We start from the raw sequence: 17,768 nt of genomic DNA, 5'->3' as shown, positions 1-17,768 counted from the left end.
GTGGATAGCTGGAGGGAGAGAAAGGGACTGATGGAGGCAAGGGGAGATGGATGAATGGCTGGATGGTTTGGTGGGTGGATGGATGGAAGAATGAGGTGTCAGAATGGCAGATGGATGAAGGGATGGATAGATGGGTGAAAGGAAGAAGGTTATGAAGGGAGGGGTAGATGAATAGAAGAACAGAGAAATGGAAGAGGAAGTGGTGGGGGGACGGAGGGAGGGAGGAGTGGGTGGGTGGGTGAAGGGAGGGACGGATGGAGAGATGGAGAAGTGGGTGAAAGGATGGATGGATGGATGGATGGATGGATGGATGGATGGATGTGTGGATGGATGGATGGGTGGATGAAGGGATGGATGGATGGATGGATGGATGGATGGATGTGTGGATGGGTGGATGGATGGGTGGATGAAGGGATGGATGGATGGATGGATGGATGGATGGATGGATGGATGGATGGATGGATGTGTGGATAGATGGATGGATGGAGGAATGGATGGAAGGATGGATGGAGGGATGGATGGATGGACGGATGGAGGGGTGGATGGATGGAGGGGTGGGTGGGTGGGTGGAGGGACGGATGTATGGGTGGAGGAGTGGATGGAGGGGTGGGCGGCTGAGAGGTTGGGTAGTTGGATGGAGGGGGCGGTGGGCGAGTGGAGGAAGCGGCTGCCGGGCGGGCGGAGGTGCGGGCGGGGCCGGGGCCGGCCGGGCCACACGTGCGGGGCGGGTCCCGCCGCCGGCCCCTCCCGCCCGCCCGCCCGGTGCCGCCGGTGCCGCCCGCGGGGAGCGCAGCGCAGCGGAGCCCGGCGGGGAGCCCGGCGGGGCGCGCCGAGGATGGGCAGGGAGCGCCGGCGGCAGCCGCCCTCCAGGTGGGGACCCCCGGGGCCGGGAGCGGGGGTGCTGCAGCCCCCCGGGGGCGGGGGGGTGTCGGTGTAACCGGGGGGGCCGTGCCCCCCGCGTGTGACCGGGAGCAGGTTGTAACCGGGCGGCTCTGTCCGCCTGGTGGCTCCAGGGGGTGTGCCTGGAACGGGGGTGTCCGTGTAACCGAGGGGCCGGTGGGTGCTGGGGGGGTGTGTGTGTGATATCGGGGGCTGGGGGGGCTGCTAAGTGGGGTGCCCAAATAACTGCGTGGGGGCAATGATCCTCCATGGAACTGGAGAACTCCCTTCAGCTGGGGGGGGTGTGCGTGCCCTGGGGGAGCCCCTGTGGCTGACCCTGCAGGGGGGTTCCCTGGGGTCCCTGCAACCCCAGGGAGGACCCTGCACCCGTTGGTAGGGGTCACCCTATGGCCCCAGGGTGGGGGGTCTCCTTGCAGCCTGGGAAGGGCGCACCGCGCACCCCATCTCCATCTGGCTCCCTTGGCAGCCTGGGGGGGTCTGCGGCCAGGAGAAGCTTGTTGTGCCCGCTGGTGGGGACGGGGCCCCACTGCCATGACTCATTTCTGGACTGCGTGCTCTTGTTTTTCTCCTGCTGCCCCACAGAGCTGCTGCCTGGGGCCCAGGTGTGGAGCTCGGCCCCCAGGGACCACCCCACAGCGCATGGGTCCCCGGGAAATCCCGGGGGCTCTCCGGCACCCGGCTGGAGTTTTGGCAGAGTCTCTGGCGGGGGTGGCAGTGAGTCACCTGGTGTCACCGGGAGCTCCCTACGCCAGGCTGGAGGGACCCAGGGCCCCTCGGGTCACTTGCTGCTCCTCTCACCCTCGGGACCCCAGCGTCCCCACAGCCCAGCAGGGCAGAGATGTGACCCTGGCAGGGCTTTGCTGTGGCAACAGGATGTGGTTTGGGATGTGACAAGTGCAGCGGCATGTCATCCCTCCAGCACTGGTGTCCGGACACGCGCCAGCCCTGAGATGTCCTCGTGCTGCTTTGCACACCAGCCTGTGCCGATGCTCGTGCACAGGAAGAAGCATTTTGGTCGGGTGTTTCTGGGGCCTTGTGGTGCCACCAGCGGCCCCCGTTTAGCACTGACCAGGGGGCGCACGGATCCAGTCTGGCCTCCTGCTCTGCTCACTTCTGCAGCAATCTCCACAAAAAGATGTTTAGCTGCTTTGGATGGTGTAAGCCCTAGGGGAGGAAAAGGCCAGGCTGACTCAAATCACTAACGAAAGCGGGAGAAAAGAGATTTCAGACCTTTGTTTTCATGTTTATTAAAATCTCACTGTTACCCCAGCACCCGTTAGCTTTGCTAGTAGCTTGTTTTCGGTGCTGATGTTGCTACTCTGAATGCAGCAAAAACATGCTCAGGCAGCTGCAGGCTGGTGCTGCTTATCCTGTTGTTGAAGGGGCTGAGGCTAAGCAGCTGCAATTTATTTAGGTTTTCGATGTGTAGTAATTTTCTAAATCTTGGTTAGATGCAGAGGTACTGCATCAGACTCAGGTAATGTGCAGGATGTCAGTGCTTTGGTTTTTGTGTGTGTGTGTGCTGGGGATGGGTCTGTGTTTGGCTGTTGCATGCTCATAGCAAAAAAATTGGATGGAGTTGCAAATTGTTTCCACAACACAATCACAAAGTGTTTTGGAACTGCGGGTGTTGCTCAGATTAGAGCTTAAACCTAGAAAGATGAGATGATAAAGGGCAAGAGCCTAGCGGCAGTGGTTGCAGCTGTTGCATCCCTCAGTTACAGCGACTGCAGGAGGTTGGAGGGCGATGGCCGGGGTGCATCCTCTGGAGCTGTGCTGGAGGATGCCCTGCAGGTATCTGGGCAGTGCAGAGCACAGTTTGCAGCACTGTGAGCTGGAGGCCTACGTGGTCCAGGGCCGGCTTAGCCTCGTGCTGTGGTCCTGCCGACAGGCAACAGGGATGCTCACTGCTCCATGCCGCACTGCCAGCGCTCTCCTGCAGCTCCACAGCCCAGTCTGGGCAGGAGGAAAAGGGACTGCTGAAGTGCTGGAGGTGATTTGCAGAGGGAGAAGCTGTCGTGGCACGGTGGATGGATTTGGGGTAGGGGCTCTTCACCAGTGCTGCAGGTTCTGCTGCTGTAGGATGGTGCAGGTGGCCAGACCCTTCACCCCCTCCCGCAGATCAGGGCACCCCAATTTGGGGAAAAGCAAACCAAAACTGTCACCTTGTGCCTTTTGCTGAATGTGAAAATCAAGATGTGAGTTTTGTACCGAGAAAGAAGAACTGAATCCAGATAAAAGCATCAGAGAGAAGTTCTGTGCACTGCCCCGGCAGAGCGTGCTGCCTGCGCCGCATTGGCCCTTGGGGCTGAGGGATGCGGCGGTGGCTTTGCCATCAGCACGATGCTCCAGCCATGATGGGGATGGGGCTGTGACACCTGTGTAATGATGCAGGGACTGCTGCAGGCTTGCCATGCCGTAGCTCACCTGGGGCAGTTTCAACTTCTCTTTTTGGGTGACCACTGAGCTGTTCCTGGTTCAGGGCTGCCTGTTTTTGCATTATTATTTTGCAAGTGGAAAATGTGCATGAATTTTCTGGGGGAGAGCTGCTCAGGCGAGTGCCCCAAGGATGTTTTTGAGTGAGGACAGTCTCCTGCTGCCTCTAAACGCTTCTCTTGTCTCTGCTTTGAACTTGTAATGGGCGGTAAGTAAGGGCAAGTTCCCTATGGAAACTGTGTTCCTCATAGGCATTGCATCACAGCCCAACACTTCTTCCCTCGCTGCAGCTTTGCAGCCATGCTCACCTGACAGGGAGGTGTTTGGGGCTGGAAACGGCACTCCTGACTGCAGAGGAGGAAGATGTGACCTGTGAATGCGACCCAGGTTCTGCCACTCATGCTCTTTCTCTCCTCTTCTGCTTCCCTAAGAGGCTCAGTATTGTGGGACTCCTGGCATTGGTGGAGGTGGCGTGGGGTTCACCTTTGACCCCTCTCCATTGCCAACCCTTTCATTGCAAGGTGCCCACCCACCCAAAGCCATCTCTGGAGGTCTCCACAAACCACCCAGGACTGTGTCCATCCCATGTTGTGTGCATCCAAGTGGGGCTGTTTGCTCTCCTGAAGGCACAGCCAGTCATGGAGCCAACGTGCCACGGGCACGATGCACACGAGGGCACGGGCAGGACCCTCCACCAGCACCCACGCTGGCACCGAGCCCTCTCCATCCGCCTGGGTGGGAGCCTGGGGAGAAGCTCAGCGCCTTTCTCAGCACGGGGACTGAAACCCCCCAAAAACCAGTGTTTACTTCCTTATGATCTCGTCTTTGGCCGCCAATTAACACAACGTGAGAACTTGTCTCCCCAGTGACACGTCTGTATGACTCCTCGGATGCGTTAATTGCAGGGTTTTCAGCAGCCGGAGCGCGATGAAATGGTAATTGTTGTGATTGTGTGCCGTGCGGTAACGAAAAGACGCGGCTCTTTGGCGAGGCTTAATTAAGAAATAGGGACACTGTCAGGAATGGCTCTGAGATGCGATTTTCCTAATGAAAGCTACTGAATAGGCAGCCTTGTAATGAAGAACAGGCTCACGAGGGGTACTGCCAATTGCTCTTCTCTAGTGTTAATTTTGTATTTCCTCCCCATTGTTTCTAATACCCTCTTGGAAAAGCTTGTAGATAAAATGCTTTATTTTCTTACGGCTCGTATCCTGTTTGGCAAGCCATGATTATAGCGTGTGCATCTGGAATACATGAGTGGACAGGCGTGAGCTCCTTCAGACTCGTTCATCTCTGATTTCAAGCCCTGCCATTGAAGGAAAAGGAAAAAAAAAGCCACCTCGGCTTGCGGTTGGGCGATCTGCTCCCTCGCTGCAGCCCGGCCGTGCTGCAGGAGGCAAAGATGCTCAGCCGCCTTTGCAGAAGGCAGCAGGAGGAGAGCTGGCTCCGAGGGGCACGAAGGCAGTGCGACGCTGCGGGTGTTTGGCGGGGTTTCGTGTCCGAGGCTTGCCTGTTTTCGGCTCAGATGTGCTCCCCTCTCAAGTGTGATTGCTGTATTTAACCTGCCCCATCTGAGAGTTCACCCAGGTTCCAGTCTCCTGCTGGTAAGAAAGAGCCCAGCGGCCGGATCCTGCCCGGGACAGCTGCGTGGTTCAGCGCCCCCACCTGCGCTGTGCCCTTCCCGTAACGGGGCTGGGCGAGTCCCCGGGTGCTGGAGCAGGCTGCAACGCTGCCTCCCAGCTGTGCCGGGCAGTGAAAAGTGCTGCAGATGGTTTTGGCCAACAGATGTGAACACAACCCCACTGCCGAGTTAAAAGCGGAATCAGAAAACGCTACCTGGCTGGGTGACACTGTCCCGTGGGGCTGTGACAATTCTTAATGACTCCATGCTGCTGGGAACCATCCCCTGCTTGATGGCAATGGGGCTTGGTTTTCCCTCAAATGCTTTGTTTCTTTGCCTAAAATTCCCGTAGTGCTGGGGGTGAGAGCAGCTCCTGAAATGCTGCTGGTCCTCATTTCGTGTGGCGGTAAGCAGAAGTGAGCAGCTCATGTGACGAGGGCGCCTGGGAATGCAGGGCGTGCTGGAGCATTGTCCCCCCGCGGTCATGATGTCAGCTTTGAGCCTGATCTTGTGACTGTCCTTAGCAGTGCTGCGATAGGGATTCTGTCTCCCTTTTTATCTTGTGTCAGAGGGTTTTGAGCTGTAACATCAAGGCATTTAAAATATTCATCCTAAAGCTGTGTTAATGTTCAAACGCAGCACATGGGTGTACGTCTGGTGTGTGCACGCTTAGGAAGGACAGTGTTGTCTTGAACTTGCAAAAGTGTTTTTCATCTCTTCCACAAAGCCCTATTCTTTTCTTTTTTTGTCTCAAATTAGGATGAAACGCTTCCCCTTTCAGCTGCTTCCCCCAACGCTGTGTCTATTTAAACCCTCGGCTCAGAGGCTTCTCTGCAAACAAGCTCTTGTCCTTTCAGGTGGCATTTCCCTTTTCTCATTGTTTCTGGCAATCTGTACATGTGAAACTTCACAAATGTTTCTTCATTCTTGGTGTCTTTGTGTTGATAAACCTTGCAAATCGGTGCACGCACGTGGCTGTGCGTATGCACCGGTTACGGTGGCGCTCGGGTGCGGGTGCTTGGTGTGTGACCGAGCGGTCTCCAGCCCTGCAGACCCAGCCCTGGGTGACCTCGCTGTTGCTCCTTGGCCATGGCTGTGAGTTCTGCTCATCTCAGAAGGCTTCTGTTTGAGGTTTGTCTCCCTGGATCAATTAGCGGGATTGCAATCCATCCCACCAAGCCTGAAGTCCCCAAAGGACTGCTCTTTAGATGCAAATTACTCTCAGGTTGATCTGGTCTGAACGCTGGGGGGTGTTTGATCCTTTAGGGAACTTGGGCAGAGTCAAGAAGTGTCTGTGTGGGTCTAAGTCCATGTTTGCTGGGCACGCAGCATGCCCGGAGCCTGGGGACCTTGCTCGTGGTGGCCCCTGAGCTGCTGGCTCACAGCACTGGGTACTGGCGGGTGTTTGACAGCCTCCCACCGGGGGTCTCCAACCAGGACACTACCAGGAGCTGTAGAACGATGCTGTAGGGTGAAGGGGGAAGCCTTTGGCTCTGTGGAAACTGTGTTTAAGAGTCTCCATCAGGCCACTTCCCAGGAACTCGGCTCCTTGTGAAGAGCCAGCATGAGGGCCCTGTGATGCCACCACCCATCCTGGAAGGAACCAAGGGCTGGAAGGCATTCAGGATGCATGTGCCGCATGAGTTTGTGCACCCTTTGCTCCTGTGGCATGTCACTGGGAAGATCTGGTGACTTGTCCTGCACGTGGGAGCTGGTCAGGGCTGTGCCTACCTGGCTGGAGGCGATTTGGGGATGGATGGGGTGCTCAGTGCCCCTTATGGTGGCATGTCACCTTCAAATATAGTCAGTGAGCCAGGGAGAAGGGATACAGAGTGGTGGATAGGGCCTTCATGTGGAGAAGAGGATGCCTCTTGGCTTGTCTTTTCCATGGCTTTTTGGGCTGGTGAAGATGTTGTTCTGGTGGCCATACTAGGCCAGACCAAAGGATGGTCCAGCTTGGGGTCCTGCCCTCAGTGAGGGAGAGCTCAGGGGCTTGGACCTCACCCACCGCTACAGGGCTGCCCCAAGCGCTCCGGTCCCATCTCCTTCCCTTTGTGCAGCCCTTCCTTCTCCAGACCTTCAGGGTTTGGTACATCTGGGGTGCTGTGGTGCCTTCCAGCACAGCTTGGGCCTGCTTCTTCCCAGAGGTGAACACAAGGCTTGAAAAGGCTTTGTGCCACGGGCTCGTTGCTTCCCTCTACAATGGCAAATGCAGAAGCTGATGTGGTACTTCAGTGCTTTGAGGAGCTTGAAGCTGCTCAGGGCTGAACAACATGGTGGGGCTGGCATCCTGCTGCCGGCTGGACACCCAGCCCTCCATGGTCTGTCTCCTCACCTGGAGCTTCCCTTTCTTCTCGTGACTGTGATGGTGCTGCAGTGGTACCGGTGGTTCCTCTGGTCAAAGTGGGGCTCAGACCTCTCCGTGAGCTATGGAAGCAGGTGTCAGTCACTGCCTCACTGCCCCAGGGTGATGGGGAACGGCCAAAGCCGTCCTCACCATCATCTGTCTTTTGTGGAGCTGCAGCCAGCGGTGCTGGAAGCGAATCTGAAGTTTTTGGGCAACCAAGCCAGGGACTGAAAAGGCTCCTGGGTTCCCAGCAGGGCCTCCACAATGGCAGGAAGTAACTTCTAAAGCTTCCTTTGGATACACAGGGCCTTGGGGGAAAGATTTACTTGCTTGTTTATGCTGTAAGTTAATCTATTTAGTGGGCTTGGCATTAAAGCTCACAAAAAGACCTCTGAAATGGTCACGCTGCTTGTGTGTAGTGCTTTGTCTCTCACTTGCTTTGTTTCACAGCTGGAGTAGTTAAGCAGAGACAGAGCCAATTGAAATCTCACATGTAAACTTGTTTTTCCAAATAGGCTGAAGAAATTAGCATCGGCTCTCGCTGTGGCACCAGGGGGAAGGCAGTGTGGGGCAGAGGTTGGGGTCTCCACCGTGGGGGACTCCTGGCTGTGTGGGCTCTGTGCTGCCTTGCTCAGCTGGGGGATGGGGACGGTCCTGGACCCGACTGGGGATAAAAATGCTTTTGGAATGTTAAAAAGTATGCAAAAGGAAACCCCAAGAAATATTGAGCCAGCATAGCAGAGTAATGTCGTGGTTTTTTGGGGGTGGACAAGAAGTCTTAGGAAGAGTTTGGAGAGGCAGAAGAAAGTGCCAAGTCAGTGGAACAATGAATAGCTGATGGTGATTTTTTGTGATAGGGCGGTATCACTGTTTCCACTTGTTTGATGCTATTCTAAATGCGATAGTGCACCCACATGTAACCTTCCACAGTAAAAGTGTTTGTTTTCCCCAAGGGTCATGCCTGAAGAAGCCCCACGTGCCCAGCGACGGCCCAAGGCAGCACGTGGGACACCTGGGGTTGAGACTCATGCCCAGAGGTAGTCGGCACCAGGCTCCCTCCCAGGCTGGAGACGTGGTTGCATGGTTTTGGGAAGGTCTCTTTGTTAGGCATGGGAGCACCTGGAGTCTTGTCCCCTCTGCCCCATGTGAGTGGCCACCAGAACCCTCCCAAAGGGACCTGTTGTGTTGTCCCACTGGCTTGCAGCCACACCAGTGAGCATCGGGAGGAACAGAACCACTTGATGCTCTCAGTGGTGTCCTTCCCTTCCTTCTTGACAAGGGCAGATTGGGCCACCAATTTTTTTTTTTTGTGGGAAGCACCTTTTTCCTCTAAATTCTGTGTTTGCTGAATTTTTCCCTCCCTCAGTTGTTTCCTGTGACACACAGACATGGCTCTCCCACCTTCCACGTCCCCACAGAGCAGCCTCGGCACTCCCGAGGCGCATGCTGCTGGCGCTCAGTGCCCGGCCAGGCTGTGCCGAAGACCATCTCTGTCTCCAACCTAAATCTTCCTGGGGCTTCGCTTGTCACCGAGCTTGTAATCGGCTGCGGTGTTGGGTGAAACTTCAGCCTTCGCTCTCGGGATAAGGGGTGATAGGAACTAAAATTAACTCTTGCATCATGTGGTGAGGGGTTTTCATAATCGATGCCAGGAACAAGCACGTTTCCTCTCTGAGGAGTGAGTATGTCTAACTGGCCTTTTCTTACTCAGATCAGATGTGTGTCATTTCTGCTGATTTTTAATGAGAAGAAGAGGCTTCTCTTACCCCTGCTGCGTTTTGCCAAGCCCATGCAGTCCTTTGAGTGGTCGTGGATGGGGCTGGGGTTGCTGATGCCCTGGGCCAGCCGTCTGTGCCCGGCAGAGGCTGGCCGAGAGCAGCGTTCGGGTGACAGGGAGGTGCAGGCGCCGCGGGTGGCAGAGTTGCTATTGCCAGCATGTGGGAGAGGAGAGGTCAGCTTGGCCTCTGAGAGAGAAGCTCGAGGTGCTGACACACGCTGGCCTTGGTGTTTTGGAAGGTGAGGAAAGCGTTGACAGAAGAGATAAAAGGAAGCATAGGGTAAGGCTGGATATTTTTTTTTTTTTTTATTTTTTAGGAAGTTACTTTTTGGTGTCGAGATGTACTTTACAATGGTGAAATCCAAGAAATTCCACAGACTTCTGGGTCCTCACCTGCCTAGAGGCAGGAGGATTGAAAAGGCGATGGGGATGGAAGGCTGCAGGACTGGCAGGGCCACTGGGGGTCTCTCCCTGGCCTTGGGCTGGGGCCACTCTGCTCATGTCACTTGATTCAAGTCTGTTGCTGCTTTTTCTGCCCTCGAGGGCATGGGCACAGATAATTCTCTTCCCCTTTACAGCAGCCTTTTTTGTGATTGCATTTATCCCATTTTCCGCTCCCAGCAGGGCGTGTTTTCTCCCTGTCCTGCAATTTGAAGCTTGTCTTTCAGCATCTCCAGGAGTGGGACTTCTGCAGTTTCCTTCAGAAATCACTGCCAGAAGTAATTGACCTAATTCAAAGAACAGCGGGGAGACATGTTGCTCCCCATGCCTCTCACTTCCCAAAAGCTGGAGACTCAAGCAGTTCACGAGCACTCTTACAGGAGCTGAAAATAATGGTGTATGGAGATGGAGTGCAGCCCATGGTTTGAGCTGGAGGTGAAGGCAGCGTCTTGCCAGTGGTAAGAACATCTCTGATTGAAAGGACCTGCGGTGAGTCACTGAGGCTGCATAAAGGGAAATGTCTTTTAGGAGAAAGGGGGAAGGCACCATCACAACTGTTCTTCTCGGTGATGGCTTGGTGGGACTAATTTAGAGATTCTTATTTTTCGGCATCAAAATACATCATGTCTTCAAAGGGGCAGCAAGTGGAATTCCCCTGTTATCTGTTTGTCAAGAATGCATGAGATCCTGTCTTGGAAAGTGGTAATTGCAAAAAAGAACATTTTAAAAATAAGCCAAGAGGAAGTCTCAGTTTGCAGAATAGTTGGTAGGGAGATCTGTAGACAATTCTGCACTGGACACTGTCTCGCTTTTGTGGTTTCAGTTTCCCGTCAGCATTACTGCTGGAGTCAGGGCCTGAGGCACTCCATGTCTCCATGGAAAAGGGCTCTCCTTCCACCCCATGTCTTCGCTTGCTGCCAGCACTGCTGATGGGGAAGGTGGTAGTGATGCTGTGAAACCAGCTTGTACTTGCTTCTGTGATCATCTTACTTCTCCTAACCAGCTGAGAATTGCCCAGAAGCTGCTGGCAATGCCTTCAGCCCTGCCACCTCTGTGGCCGCTAGTCTACGTTCAGGTTTTGGGTGTCTGCTGTGACTTTCTCACTACCAGCGTGTTCCTCTGGGTGTGTCCTGGTGTGGCAGCTAGCTGAGCCTGCCTGCGAACTCAGCCCACATCCAGCTCTTGCACCATGTTCTGCAGTATGCTATACCTTGGTATCTCTGGTAAGGCTTAGGAGGAGACGGCTTTTTCTGCTCCATGAAGCGGAAATAAAGTCTTGGTGCAGCTCTCTGGATCTGGAGTCTAGTCAGTTACACTGTGATGGGAAGCTCATCACCAGGAGACGTGGTGGTTTCACTCTGAAATCACTGAAATTTTGCTGTGGTTCCATTTTGTACACTTACAGGGTAGGCCCACCAATTTATTTTTTTTTAAACTCAAAAAATGACTGAACTGTTCTCTCGAGAAGAGGAGTGAGCCTTGTGCTGTGACAGCCCCGCAGGGCAGTGCTCCCCAGCGAGCCCCCTGTGGTGGCTGGGTGCTGGAGCCTGCCTCGCTCCTTTGCAGTGGGTTCAGACCCTGCTTGTGTCAGTCAGCCTCAGAGGTCGGGGGACAGACTGCGTCCACCGCTCTAGGAGAGGTGAACGGGGGCTTGGCTGCAGCACAGTTCAGATCTCTTAAATAGCCCCAGGGAGGGCCCCGACTGGCCCTGACACAGCTGATGGGCCTTTTGCTACTGACTTCAGTAGCGTCTCCTGGCTCTGTCTGAAAGCTAACGCATCCTTGGGTGGAAACCACACCTTTGCTGCCTTGAACCACACATGCAGCCTCTTGGTGTCTGTGACTATCTGTTGCTAGCCTTCATGTGCTCCAAATAATTACGCATTTATTTGTTCTTATTTGTCTGTGTTTTCTGGATGATCAGTGTTCTAATGCCATTCATCGGTGAGCTGGCTCCATTAAATGGACTGCAAGCAGCTTTAAAGCACAAGGTCTGTCTTTCAAGGTGGAAATAAAAGTCTCTGCTGTAAAAACAGAAAATTAAGTGGACAGAAAGTAATGCTTGTAAAGTTTTCTTGGGTCAGTAATTCATTGAGAGCTACTCCGTCTAGCCTCTGGCACTCTTCCTCAGAGCTTACACCTGGCTGCCCAGCGGTGGAAGTCTGGTGAGGAGGCCTGGAGGTCTCGAGTGGACAAAGTCACTTGCAGAAGCATTGGCTTCTGCTTTTATTTGTTATGAATCAAGTTTGGGGGTGAAAGAAGTGAAAGCTAAACTGAGTGACTCTACTGCAATTTCCATGTTCCCATTATTGCGTTGTCTGAGGTTGTTACAGGCTCTGAAACATTTGGTCATGCAACTGCTGGGTGAGGAAGGAAGTGTGGTTATTCCTGCTTTGCATGTGGGAAACAGCTTTGGGGAACGAGGATGGGAGTCGTCTTGCATAAGGATGTCTGCCTAAAAATGTGGGCTTCTGATGTAGCTTAGTCTGCTGGCTGCCCGTAGAGGGGTTCAAGCTGGCTGGGATGAGCTGACGTCTACATCAGGTGCTCTCGCTGTCTGTAGATGTTGGTCTGCTTAGAAATTCGCCTTATTTTTGTATAGGTGAAGTTGAAGGAGGTGAATCCTACCCCTGGGGTGGACCCAGTATCACTTCAGAGCTTTATAATAGAGCAGATAGTAGATGTGGATTCTCCAAAGTCACCAGATGATCTTCTTTCTTTTTTTCCTCAGTTGTCTTGCTTAATGCGTTTGATTCCATTGTTTTTTGACTGGATGGTAATCCTGAAGTCATCAGCCTTAAATGCCTTGATGGAAGAAACAAGACACCGAGAATTTTTGCTGGTCTTCCTTGCCTTGATATACTGGGTGTGCAGCAGGTTCAAAAAGTTATTATTCACGGCTTTCTTTGTTCACTGTGTGCTTCAGTGTGTTGGTAAGAGCCTTTATGGGGCTGCCAGCAGGGCTGCTGGTGTTCAGAGGAGAAGGTGGATACCGTTCTGGCAGAAAGGGAGTCTAACTGAGCAGCTGTGCATAGGAATAAACCACTTCTGGACCTGACCTAGCCATCAGCCAGCTCTGGATGACTTAATTTCATCTGAATCCTTGTCACGGTCAAGCATTTTATGAGCAAGTAATAGCACAGTTTTTTGTTTTGATGGTGGTGAGTATTGACTCGGTCAGTCTTGCATCCCACAGCAGTTCTCTGTCTGTTGTAGCAGCTGTGTTATGGGGATTTTTTGGAGGGGAATCAAGCTATCCTACTCAATCCACTCTTCTAGCAGGGTTGTCCTGCCCAGTGGTGGTGAAGCCTGTGTGGTACCTTTTCTTGGTCCAATGCTCTGAGGTTGCAGCTGGTTATCACAGCTGATGGTCTCAGTGCAGGCAGCAGGGAAGAGCAGGAGGTCCTGTCACAGCCTGAGTTACTCTAATGCTCCCTTGCCAGTAACTTTTACCTGGTGGAGGAAGCTTGGGAAGAAGAGAGGGTGAGGAGGGTGAAGTCAGGCTATGAACTTCTTGAGGAACAGTCAAAATAGCTGAGGAAAGTGAATCTGCCCATCTGTATTACTGATCAATGTAAAACTTTCTCTAGTCCTAACTAGCCATGAAGGCGATGGCTCCAGCTCTCAGATTTAAGGTACCCCAGGCATCCAAAAAGCTGAAGCTGTGTATGTCTGTTGGGGAGTATGAGTTGGCCACTGGTACTAAAACATAGACGTGTTTCCATAGTGGTTTATCCTGAGGAGAGCAAATGTTGATCACCCATTATTTTTCTTTTTTCCCTGAGCCATCAGACTGCTGCATTACGGTCTTGTAATCCCATGAATTTCTTTCTAGGGACTGACTCAACACGGCCAAGGAAGCCCATTGAGTTTTGCAGTCCTTGAGGATTTGGGCCATCTGAGAAATTAAATTTGCTAATGTTTGTTTTGGGGAAATGTGAACCTCTATGCTCGGAACTCTTCAAGATGTGAGATCTTGTGATGGCTCTCGTATGTCCTGTTTTCTCAGTAACACCCAAGGAAGTGTAAATTATGGATGTTGCTTTGTGACCTTGTGACTGTCAGTATGTGCCTCTCTGCTAATTAATGCACTGTAATTCCTGTGCCAGCAGATATTACCTCTAAAAATATCTAAAGGTGCCTCTCTGGTGATAAGGTTACAGCAGTAAGTTTGAAGCAGGGAATATGTTAAAGCCTTCTCTTTCTGTGCTGTAGGAAGCTTCTGATGCTGGGGCTTAGCAAACTCCTTCAGAGAAGGGAGACTGGAGATTTTGTCCTCTAAAGATGATGATTCTGTTGTTGTCAGCAGACCCCCGAATTCTTATGACTGTAATGAGTCTTCTCCATATAACTGTTGGAGTGATCCTTGGATCTGCTGACCAGATTAAAGGAAAGACCTAAGCTTTGTGGGAGGTGTGCGTGTATCCTGGCCTTGGCATCTACGCTGAGCAAGTGGGTGGAAATCCTGGAGATAAGCGGAGGCAAGAGACTTGCCTTCAGGTGTCTGTCAGTGGTGGTTGGTTTGTCTCTTTCCTGGGGATTGTGTGAGCCCAACCAAGCTGTGCGTGCTGCAGTTTTGGGGGAGTTTTGCAGTTTTGGACACTCTTTGAGTGTCAGTGCACGGACCTGGGCTGCGGCCTTCCCGTGTGGTTCCAGGCCCAGCCTGTCCACTGCCCAGCCGTGCACCTGCCTTGGTGTCCCCCGGCCTAGCAAGTGCCAAGGGGCAGCGCAGTTACTTCTGGCTGGGTCATTTGCCTGTGGTCTTTGTTTTCATATTTTGTTAAAAGCCACTGTTCGGCTTCCTGGAACTGCCAGGCCCAAACCAGAGGTCTTTGCATGTTAACAGCCGCGCAGCTCACTGGCGCTGCATGGCGGGTGCCACGTGTGGCTCTCGGATGTGGCAGGAGAGTGAAATCATCGTCCAGAGTAGGAAATGGTGGCACAACTTCCCCCGGCGCCAGGGTACTTCTCCTTTTGGCACCAGCACGCGCAGGAAGGTGAAGTAAGAAGATCTCCGTAGAAAATGCAGAAGTGTGGGTTGCTCTTGGAAACCATCTCGATGGGTGAGCCCCGAGCTTCAGCCGGCAGGGAGGGGAATGTTTTTGTGCTGAGGGGTTCAGCCGCACGCCTTGCGGCTTCCTCTTCAGACGGGAAGTCTGCTCGGTGTGTAATGAGAGGTGGGGGCCGGGTGGGCTGCAGCCACGACAACCTTTGCTCTGGAGAGCTGCTCTCAGCAGTTCTTCTGCCCTTGGGGACTGGAAGTCCATGTCCTTGCTTGTGCTGGGCTTGCTTAGATGTCAGCACTGCTTGTGGCCCGTCACTTGGTCCCATGGGATTACTCCTGCTGCCTGTGCTGCTGGAGGAGGGACAGGGAACATCCGCACCCGGACTATGCTCATTCGGATGCCGGCGGCTGCTGCTGGGGAAGGACTGAGGCTACTGGGGTTTTGGTTGGAATTTTCTTTGACCTCATTTGATTACCAGGTCCTACGTGCTCAGTGGTAGGGAGAAAACACCACAGGGAAAGTAGCTTATGCAAAAAAATACATAAAGCCAATGCATTTCCAGATACACAAATGACTTCCCAAGGCCACAGGACAGATCCTGCAGTAGAACCTGAGCATCATCCACAAAATCCTTGAGAATGACTCAGCCATGGCATAAGGCAGCTGGTGGGATGTGTGAGGCCATCGGGAGAAAGTTGGTGTGAACACATGGGGGAAAGCAGACGTGTTTAGGGGCATGCTATGGCTGAAGATGACTGAGGGTAAGTCACTGCGCTGCTGTGGGTTCCTGGTCCATGTACAGCCACAGAGGACCTGTCCTCCTCCACGCCAGGCATGAGTGCCACCACCATGGAAGCACTTTGTGGGGAAGGCTTTGTGGGGCTGGGTGGAGGAAGAGCATGTGTCCGTGCTGAGGAGAGAGTGGGCTTTGCGTCCTTTACCCCAGACATGCTACTGGAGCATTATGATGTTCTTGGGCTATTTGGCGTTAGGAGGGGCTGGAAGGAAAGCTGTGCACTGGGAGTGCTGTCTGTAGATCAGGTGCCATCACTAGGCATGTGTCTGTGCCTGCTGGCAGCGAGGGCAGGCAGAGGGACTGGCTGTGAGTCCAGCACCACGGCTGGTACAGGACCTTGGTTGTCTATTCCAGGTCTACCAGGGGCCTGCCCTAACACCTTGGGTGAGTCACTTTTTCTTCTCTCAGCTCTTCTCTACCCTTTTTCTTACCAAGAGCATGCTGGACCAGCAAGTCTGAATGTTCAGGGCCATGTCATGGTCTGCCACCACCATTTCTGCTGAGGGAGGTGAAGGGGGACAACGTACTGCTGACAGTGCCAGGCTGCAGGTTGTCCTAGTGTGGATGTGTTATTCCCGTAACTTGTGCTTTCCCTACTCGAGCTTCTCTGTAAGAGAAGGACTGGACTAGATATAAGATTATGGACCATGTATATACACATACACTGGATATAAATTTGTAATCTCAGTTAGAAGTGTCTGGCCAGTCCTGCTGGTATCATCGACACCATCCAACACACAAAAAGCCCTGATCTTGATCAGCTGCTGCTGGAGGACTGAGCTACCCATAGGGCTGGTCTGCTTGGCTGCAAGCTGAAACAGTAAAGCCCAGGCTATAGGCTGGAACGTTAGATTAGGGCAAATCAGAGTACTTTCAGTTTTTGCCTCTTTCAGGGTTGCTAATTTGAGAAGGCATGGTTCGGCTCCTACCACTTGCTTGGTTGGGTTGTGAATCTCAAGCCAAGACCTGACTGCAGCTTTGTCTGAGAGGTAAGGGTCAGCTCCAGCACATGGAGCACCTCCCTGATGATGTTTGAACTTGAACTGGAACTTTTGTCCTTGAAAATCAAAGCACAGCCAGCAGAGCCACCTCCTGCCTGTCGTGACAGAGAAGTCCATGTGAGTGCTGCTGCAAGAGTGTCTGCAGAGCCAGGTTTTCCAGCTCTTGGTGTAGCCACAGCACTGTTTATGCTGAGCTGCTGTCCTGGGTTTTGGTTTGCAAATAGGCAGAGCAGTCCAAATAAATACATTTTTTTGGGGATTGTTTAGCCATTCCTTTTCAGTGTGCAGATTACTGCTGAAACTGCTGACCCTCTAAGAGGATGTCTTCATTTATGACAACGTGAAGGGTAATGGTGTTACCCAATAATAAGTGTTGCCCAATCATTGGGTCACTTTAGCAGCAGATAGATTTAAACCCAAATCTCTGGTATCCCCATAGGCAGCTTAGTCTGCAAGCTATTCTGTCCTTGCTGGGCATGCTGCAATGGTGAGGAGAGGTCCTAAGAGTTGAGAACATCACGGAGATGGAGCAAAGGCTTCTTTTGACACCAAAGCTTTCAATGGTGATGTGGGGAAAGGTTTCATGTGTACAGGACTGAGCTTTCATCCCAAAGGCAGGAAGCAGATGCATGAAAGTGCCCGCAGGGGTGGTGCAGCCTGGAGCCGGTCCTGCCTGCATCTACCTCGGGTGAGCTCCTGCCTGCCAGAGGATGGCTGTTATGGAGTGAGAAGCACTCCCAGCCTGGGGGTGTTTGAAAGCTCAAGGTTTCAAAGGTATTTTCTTCCCCGGCTCTAATTTTAACAGCCGCACTTGGGATAAGCACTTTGAAGCCTTAATTGCAATTATGAATCTTCCTCTGTTCCCAGGTTTCCCCTAATTGGCTTCCTGTGAGAATTTACAAAGCTGGTAAAAACAAAACCGCTGTTTTTGTGAGGGAGTTGGTGGCGTGAGATTCCTGAGCCCAAATAAAACGCGGCTCAGCCGGGACTTCTGCACTGCGACGCGGTGCCGTAAGCAGACCCGCAGCCAGACGCTCACAACGGTGGCATTATACAAAGCGTAAGCTGATTTACATGCTTGCATTTGGAAAGTGCTAATCTATTTTGATTTTTTTTTTCCTCCTCTTTTTTCCTTTCACCCTTCTCTAATCTTCTGCGATCCCTGCCAGGTTCCCAGCTCCTTTGGCTGGAATAGGGCCCCAGCTAAATCCTTTATCTGTCTATTTGGCAACCCTGGGTGAAGTAGTTAGCAAACGCATGACACTTTTTTTTTCCTGGCTCATTAATTAGATTTACAGAGCTGAGTGGCTGCTGCAGTAGTCTGGGCAAGGCAGTTCTCTATTTTGTTTCTTAGGAATTTGGATTTTAAAAAACAGCTTTGAGGCAGTTCTGGTGCTAGCGGTCAGACCTGCAGCTCCTCTGTGTGTGCTGCTGTTGAGAATG

At 52.8% G+C, this 17,768-nt stretch overlaps 1 protein-coding gene across 3 annotated transcripts in view; it reads left to right on the top strand.

Annotated features, from left to right (window-relative positions):
* The first annotated feature begins 733 nt into the window (after positions 1 to 733).
* Positions 734 to 17,768, top strand: part of PIK3R5 (phosphoinositide-3-kinase regulatory subunit 5) — a 58,268-nt gene continuing 41,233 nt past the window's right edge. For 2 of the 3 annotated variants that reach the window (XM_083804839.1, XM_083804835.1), the window contains exon 1: positions 734 to 870. The gene's annotated coding sequence lies outside the window, so the exon portion shown is untranslated. Of the gene's footprint in view, positions 871 to 15,405; positions 17,386 to 17,768 lie in introns of those variants that run through there. The other variant, XM_083804836.1, reaches the window with a different exon arrangement.

Source organism: Anser anser, assembly GCF_964211835.1.
Source record: "Anser anser genome assembly, chromosome: 19".
NCBI classification, from domain to species: domain Eukaryota; kingdom Metazoa; phylum Chordata; class Aves; order Anseriformes; family Anatidae; genus Anser; species Anser anser.
The sequence above is the reverse complement of the archived record's forward strand: the minus strand, read 5'-3'. Positions and strand labels throughout refer to the sequence as shown.